The sequence below is a fragment of the Meriones unguiculatus genome, chromosome 11, assembly GCF_030254825.1.
Source record: "Meriones unguiculatus strain TT.TT164.6M chromosome 11, Bangor_MerUng_6.1, whole genome shotgun sequence".
NCBI classification, from domain to species: Eukaryota; Metazoa; Chordata; class Mammalia; order Rodentia; family Muridae; genus Meriones; species Meriones unguiculatus.
The window spans coordinates 85,522,886-85,531,418 of NC_083359.1; positions in this window are offsets into that span (position 1 = coordinate 85,522,886).

Genomic DNA, 8,533 nt, shown 5'->3' on the forward strand with positions numbered 1-8,533 from the left:
CACAGGAGCGCGCGGGCCGGGAGCCGAGGAATTAGCTGAGGGCGCACGCCCTACCTTTACTATATACCGCGCCTCCGCCGCCCGCTGCCCCGCCCACCGGTCGCTCCGTCAGCCAATCGCCGGCGCCGAGGAGGCGGGGCCTGAGACCCGAAGGGGTGGGCGCGGGGCCGGCACAAAGGAGCGGGCTGGGTCGGAGGGGTTGGCGCGGCGGCGGGGGCGCGGAGAGGGACTAGGGGCGGGTGAGTAGGGCTCCCGCTGCCCCCCTCTCCGCTCCGGGCTGTGCCCGGACCTCCCCTCCCTCCTCCCCCCACAGGCGCTGGTGCCGTGACTTGCACCTGCGTTGCTCTCCGGGAGCCCCGGAGCCCCGGAGACCCCGGTCCTTCCCTCCTGTCTGGTCTCATCCCCCGCCTGGGTTTACTGCAGGTCCACCTCCCCTGGGCCCTGGCGAGGTGGGGAAGGTCACTCTGGGACTAGGGACTCTGCCCAGCTCTGCTCCGCCTCTCCCCTCGTGCACCTGCCGCCCGCTCGCTCGCACTCCTGCCCCTGCGGTCGCAGTTCCGGGCCAGCCCTCTCCTTGCAGGCCAGTCCAGCGGGCCGCCTGGGTTCCTGACTCCTGGGCTTTGCTCCTTGCGGGCGGCCTGAACCACCTCGAGCCGGACAGTTGCCAAACCCACCCTGGGCTGCAGCTGGAAACCGGTTGTGGCTCCGGCTAGTCTAGACCCCGGGGAACAATTTCTGCACGTGACCCAGCCACCTAAGCCTCTCCTGGCCGAGGCCGGCGGCTGGTCTTCTCGTTGGCTTACTGCTCTGTCTCACTGGGGCACCCCTACTCCCTACTGTAGAATTCTTGGAATGACAGAACACTTGGGGAAGACCCGGCTCATGTGTCAAGATGTCACAGAATGCAGTGTTGGGCTTGACCTGTTTCCCATCTTTTCCATCCTTGGTGGCTGAAAAAACCACTCTTATTTTTATCCACCGAGCCCCTGAGCCGCTTCCCACACAGCTCTCGGGGTGATGACACAGCAGAAAACATGGCGGTGCTTCTGCAGTGGCTGCAGAATATCCTGTCCCCCCCCCCACCCCCGAGCGGCCTGGCTGCTGGTGGGGAGAGGTAGCTTCTTATCAAGGACCTTCCCAACACGGAGATGGTTTCCCGAGTTACCTTGCCATTTTCAAGGTCAACCTTGCAGGCCCAAGGACAAGATCGAAGGGATGCAGAATGAGCATTGTCTCGTGAGCTCTACTTGCAAGGCTGATAAAACCCTGAAAGTCCCCGGGATTCAGGGGAGACGGCAGCAACCCACACCCAGCCCACAGGGGCTGCTGACCCACTGTGTCAAGGGCAACGGTGACAGCAGCTCGTGGAGAAAGGAAGTCACCCCCTGCTTTGCCCCTGCGGTGTTTATTTTGGAAAAGCCCCAAGTTGGTGCTTGGCAAGCTCCACCTGTAGATTCTGTGCCCCTGTTTCCAGGTAGAACTTAAACATCATGGAGGCGTTTCCAGCAGTCCAGGCCACTGGAGATATATAGATACATAGAAATTCTATAGATCATAGATATATTTAAAGTGCTCCCTACTGTAAGAGGGAGAAAAAAACCCTATGGTCAGAATCACCAAAAACCATCAGGAATAAGGGTGTAAGGTAAGCCTCAAGAGGGATGAGGTTTGGCAGGAGTCTGATGGTTTTTACCTGTGATCCCAGTCTGGAGACAGGCAGGAGGATTGCAAATCTGAGGAAGAAAGAAAAGTAAGGCTGTTAGGGCTGTTGTGGCGCCCATCCTCACAGCCTGTGTACCTCAATCCCTCGGAAGCATGTGTTAATACGTGTATGTGCAGCTCAGGTTCATATTGGCAGTTTTAAAATCAGAACTTCCTTCATTCTTTTAAAAGGAGAAGTGCCCTACCTTACCTGCCAGCTTGTGTCAACTGCTAGTTATGCCACTGTGGTGTGAGACAAACTTGCTTTCTTGCCCTTTCACTATCTTCCTGTGGTAGATTTCTCAAGAGAGTTCTCCAGTTCTGCAGGGGTCAGGCTGAAGGGCCACTGCAACACACACACACACACACACACACACACACACACACACATTGGATTCCTGAGAATCATCCCTGTTCCCACCCAGAGCTAGCGTTGCCACAGGGGAATATGATCTCAGCCCACGGATCGGGGAACCATTTCTGTCAGTGGCTCACCTCAGGCTCCACCTGCCCACCAGCTCTCTGGTGCATTTCACCGTCTTGCCACATAAAGCAGCCCTGGGAAAGAGAAGACAGAGATGTGTTCACAGCCCCCTCTTCCAGGTCCGCCAGCTTCTTTCTCCACCTTGGCCGAGTCACTTGTTCTCTGCAGGGCTGTTCCCTTGGCTGTAAAATTAGAGTGATACATTGTAGCCAGGATTAAAAGAAGGATGTGGGAAAGTGTTAAGCGCTGTGCCTAGTGCATAGTAAGAGCTATTAAGTAGCTAGCTTAACTATAATTCCTTCCATGTGACCTTGCCTAACCTTGAAGCTATTGGTATGACTTTATGACTGGCCGCCTTATTCTGATCCTTAACCAGGACCAGGACTCTGAGTTCCCTTTGGGCCCTTGAAGGTCACCCTGACTAATTCCTCACCCTCTTCAATGGCACCTTTTCCCTTGCTTCCAAATGTGCTTCCTGCTCTGTGACCTCAGCTAAGTCAAGTAATGAATAACTCAAGCACATGTCCCTTTGGATTGTACTGGGCTGAGCTTTTGTTCCACCCTTCTGTAAAGGGTGCTGTACCAGCAGGTTGAAATCCCAAAGTGTGTGGCTGTGCCCCTCCCCCATGGGGGAGTGCCTCCAGCAGGTGCAGTGCGCAGTTGGGTGTGGACCATCAGGAACTAATAGCGCTGTTCCCTAGGTACCTGTGGAAGTTCACTGGAGGAAGGGAGGATTCAGCTCAGTATAAAGGCTCAGGCGCAGGAGAACAACTGTCAGTCCCCGTTCTGTGCTGGCTAGGAAAAAGAAATGGTTCTGGAGCCTATGACTGGTTCTGCCCAAGGTTAATATTCTGTGTGGGTGGACAGAGGAGAAGCACTAAACAGAATCGACAGCAGAAAAGGGGGCGGGGGGAGGTGGAGGTATCAGTCCAAGTGAGGATAACAGATTCCAACTCAGAAAACAGCCAGATGCCGTTGTAATGGACGCAGAATTTACCTGGGGGGGAAGAGACGGGGCCCAGCAGGTAAAAGCAGGACAAGATATTCTTATCTGTAGCAAGATGGCTATCCAAAAACTGGGCTGGGAGAAGAGAACAGAGCACGTTGACTCCCAAGATTCTTCGGCTCAAAACCAAGGAGACTAAAATGGAGGTGCCTGCGAGGGAAAGAGCGCAAGCTGGCAGGCTGCTCCAGAGAACCAGGGCTGAAAGAGAGCTCCCTGGGGCCGCCGGCTCTCTAAGCCCCCCTTGCCAAACAGAATGCAGCCAGGCTCTGCAGAGGCTGCGGAAGGCCGGGCTGCCAAGCCCACGTTCACACACTCACACACGTGCTCACACACAGTGGGGTTCTTTTCGGCCAGCCCCAGGGTATTTTAAGTACAGAGTGGAGGGGCTGAGAGGATGAGTTGCAAGGTGACTCATCCTGGCAGCAGAGGCTGCGTGCAGTGCAGAGGAAAAACGGCTCGGTGGCAGGCCGTGTGGAAAGCAGCCCGGATGTACAGCTCTGCAGTTGGAGGGCTCGGGAAAAGCCGTGGGCTGGTCAGCGTGGCTGGCGTGTAAGTGGACGTTTGGATGACACTTAACGAGAGGCAGGGCTGAGTACCCTCACCATCCATCACAGAAGCACACCTGATTGGTCCACAGGGCGCCACTCTGCTTTAGAATGGACCCCTCGTGTTTACTAGAAAAACAATTCTAGTCTCCGAGTTAGCTCTGATTTCAGACACTTTGAAAGATCTAGTGGGACTAAAAGACACTGTCCTCCACTACTGCCATCCGTGGTCTTTTTGGCACCTTCCTATATCCTTAGGTCTGAAATTGAATCTATGAACTATATGAAAATAGCAAATAGGGACCCTGTAGCCTAGGGATCAAGAACCTAGTAATCTCAATGGTCCAGAAGTACAGACAGGAGGATCAGAAGTTCAAATCCATCTTCTGCTGCATAGTGAGTCTGAGGCTAGCCTGGGCTACACAAGACCTGAAAAGAGACTCCCCCCCCCCCGAGTTGGGGTTTCTCTGTGTAGCCTTGGCTGCCCTGGAACTCACTTTGTAGACCAGGCTGGCCTCGAACTCACAGAGATCTGCCTGTCTCTGCCTCTGCCTCCCCAGTGCTGAGATTAAAGGTGCATGTCACCACCCCCAGGCTCCAAAGAGACCTTTTTACCCTAGGCTCCTTGGAAAGTAGATTTTTTTCTTGCCGTTAGTCGGAGGGCCAGAATGCTGCTTGTTTTGGTCCTGATTGCTAGACTTCTGGAAGGTATTTTCTGCTGTTCTGTTTCCTGGCTGATGAATCTACCAGACATCTGTGTAGTGAGACAGGCTGGGATTCTCCACCTCCCTCCACATTCCCCATGTATTATGGGCAAGGTATCTGCAGCAGGGCGAAGGGGAGAACAAAGACTCTTGGTGTCTCCAAGGAATCAGGACTCACCCCCATGTTTGGGAGGTGGTAGGACAGAACCGGTGGCCTAGTGGTGCCAAACCATTGCTGGAGCTTTCCGACCGCCTTAGCTGCTCCTTCATACTATTCCAGTCAGGGGTGGGTTGGTTGAATTAGGTTTCCATTAGAATATTTGCACCAATGAAGGCATCTTCCCTCACTGTAAGAATAAAATTGTTGGCCCGAGGCTGTAGTCTAGAGGCTGTAGTCTGGGCACTTGTCTAGATGCATAACTAGGTTCAGTCACCAAGAATGAGGATGAGGGTCCATCTGTAGGGCAGTCCCAATTACTGTGGAGGGTCACTTTAATCCAGGAGCGAGACTTTCTCAAAATGCATATAAATAAATTCCTTTCTGTTTGTTTACAAGGCAGTGGTGGTAGAAGGGCTAGGACAATGGCTCAGTGCTTAGGACTAGCTGTTATTCCTGAAAGCCTGAGGTCAGCGTCCATTGCCCACCTCAGGGAGCTCACCATGGCCTGAAACTCCAGATTCTGGAGACTCCAATGCCTTTGAGACCTCTACATGTACCAGCATTCAAATGCACACACCTACAACAAGCAGACACGTCCACTGAATTTGTTTAAGGCAACAGTGGACGCCTTTCTGAAAGGGTCATCTGAGGGAGAGCAAGGGTCCAGCCACAGCACTCTAGAAAGTTCCAGGGACAAAGGTAGATGAGATGGAAGGCTGAGCATTTTATGAGCCTCTTTGTATGTCCTTAACCCTCAAAGGAGACGTTGTAGTCTTCTAGAGATCAAAGAGAAGGTCTGTTTATGGTCAACTTAATCTTCAAGTCTGTGCTGCAGATTCAGTCAAAGGCCAGAATGGTGGTCATGCATAGACTCATTGTGTTTAGCTAGTGGCGGAGGCTCTCAAGATCAAGCTCCCATCTACTGGGACAAGGTCAGCTGCTCTCCAGTTGAACAGCTCCGGGGACTCTCTGTCCCCTATCTACACACTCCCTCCAGAAAAGCATCCCGTGTCTGGGAAATTCTGAGCTAACCCCTAGCTACTTCTGGCTTCTGCTCAGTCTTAGCTCCTTGCTTGCAGGAACAAGAAAAAAACGTCCTGTGCAACTCTGCAGAGATTGAAAAATAACCCTCCTGGGGCTAGAGAGATGACTCAGTGGTTAAGAACATTCATTGACTGTTCTTCCAGAGGGCCCGGGTTAAATTCCCAGCACTCACATGGCAGCTCACAACTATCTGAAACTCCAGTCGCAGGGCACCTGACACCCTTACACAGACATATATGCAGGTAAAACACCAATGCACTGTTTTTAAAAAAAGAAAGAAGGAAGGAAGGAAATAACCCTCCCAATCTCCAATTTTACATTGGTTTGGCTCTTCTCTCTCTCTCTCTCTGTCTTTCTCTGTAATTATTTTTGTTGCTACTTGTTTTTTGTTTTTTTGTTTGTTTGTTTTTTCAAGATAGGGTTTCTCTGTGTAGCCATGGCTGTCTTGGAACTCTCCCTGTAGACCAGGCTAGCCTCAAACTCAGAGATCTGCCTGCCTCTACCCCCTGGGTAGGTGTAATGCCACCACTCAGCTTGGCTTATGTTTTAAAATTTTTATTTATTTTACATATATATTTATTTTATTTATAAAGAAATACACTTATTTATAGTGTGAGTATGTATATACACTATATGTGTGCCTGGTGCCCCTGGAGGCCAGAGCAGGGATTGCATCCTCTAAATGAGCCTCCACAGCAAATACTGTTAGTGCTTGAGCCTTCTCTCCATCCCCTTGGGTTGGTAGCTCATTCTATAGACCAGGCTGGCCTTGATCTCACAGATAGCCACGTGCCTCTGCCACCTCAAAGCCCAGAAAGGTAACTTGTGCTCCACTGTGCCCAGTTCACCCGTACTTTTTAAAAAGTGCATTTCTTCCGTCCATGTGTGAGATGCTGTCTAACTTCCCTCATATTTGCTGCCTTCTTTTTCAGTTTCCTATCTGTTGGTGCCTTTCTTAAGAAGTCATTCCGGTTCCAAGGAATGTAATGCCCAGTGAAGCTAACGCCTATTATAAATTGTAGAATTCACCCATGATAGGACTGGCTGTGCCCCACCCAATCGCGGACATTTCCTTCTATGCACCGTTGCTGACTTCCTGTGTCCTCATCCTCTGCCTACAGTTTTTATGGTCCGGCCTTTCTCAGGATCCCACAGCTGCAGTGCCACTGCTATCTGGCAAGGCTTCACTTTCAGTCTGGACTTGGCGAAGTGCACATTTTCCTAGCAGGTCATAGGTTGCTGGGAAACCTAAGAGTTGACTGATATGGCCTAGGTTCCTCCCTCCCATGTGGCCAAGACACCGAGCCTGCAGGAATGAATTGCTGCTGAGCCACATAGGTAAGCAGACGCAGAACAAAGGGCCTCTCATACCACATCTACTGGGCCCCCTTTTCTTTTTTTCAAGGAACTGTACCTTTCCAGTGCCTGACAAGAGTGTTTTGCTTTTATTTGACTTGAAAAGAAGAAACTTGGAGATGGGAAGATGCAAAATAATTTGCATCAACTAGATGGCAACTAAATCAAGTAGCAAATTCTTTTAGCAGACAGGCTGTTGCAGTCCCTGCATTCGGCTAAACTAGCTCTTTAACACTTTTCTTTTTTTCATTAATAACTGGTAACAGTGTTTCAGACCTATCCTGCTACTGTGTCTCCCCTAGCAACCTCAAGGAGAAGCAAGTGCCTTTTTACAGAAATGTGTTTGGGAACTAGGACAGCTTCTTATCCAATGTGACACTACCCACAAGGCCCTGCTGCCCACCCCCATCAACAATCAGACACCCCCCCCCACACACACACACACAAAGCAGAAAGCCCACCGGACTTGTAAGAAGAAGGCTAGGTTTCAGATGAGGGATGGAGCAAGCCCAGATAGGACATGTGATTGGAGAGTTGGGATGATGCTGTTCTCGGAGGCCTCAGGCCCAGTGCTTGCTCATTTTCCATCTTAGGATTCATCTTGGGTTGACCTAGAGAAACAGCCACGTATGACGGCAGAAAAACCTTTGTGAGAGGAAAAGAGAGAGGAAGGGAATAAGAAAAGGAGGGCGAGGTTTTATCGGCTGGGGTGCGTTTAGCTGTGAATAAAAGAAATCTGAAACAGCGGCAGCTTCAGTGACACCAGGTTTTCTTTTCCTTCCACAAGGTCAGAGATGGGTGGTCCAAATGACCCAAGCTGGTGGCTTTACCCACTAAGTTCCCAGGGATCCCTGCCCCTTCCCGTTCATCTACCATCCCTCCCACATAGCCCAGGATGGTGTCCAGGTCACCAGTCATCATGTCCTGGCTAGACAAAAGGACAAAGAAAGACGAAGAGATAAGCCAACCACGCTTTACAGAAACATCTCTCCCAGGAACTGTTCCAGGTCGCTTCTGTTTCCATTTCCTTGTTGTTGTTGTTGTTTTGTTCTGTTTTATTTGAGACAGGGTTTCTCTGTGTAACAGAGCCCTGGCTGTCCTCGACTCGCTTTGTAGACCAGGCTGGCCTGGAACTCACTTAGATCCACCTGCCTCTGCCTCCTCAAGTGCTGGGATCGAAAGCTTGCGCCATCACACCAAACCCCTGTTTCCATTTCTTTGGTCAAAACTCGGACCGTGGAGCAACATTCAGGAAACGAAAAGTTCTGGGCACCATGTCCAGCTAAGAGCCAACCGTCCCATCACTACCTGGCCAGAAGGAGGCAGGGAAACTTGATACATATTGATTGGCTACCGAGCTGTTTAGTACTGCCTAGACTTTTTAAACATACAAATCTCAGGAAGGCGAGCACTGTCTATCACTTTATTCTTCCACTAAAAGGGATCAAATCCCTTTCTTTTGTTGTGAGTAGGACAATTCGTTACAAGAGCATTCTATCAGAGGGGTCCAGGCTGCTGGGGTCAGAGAACAGA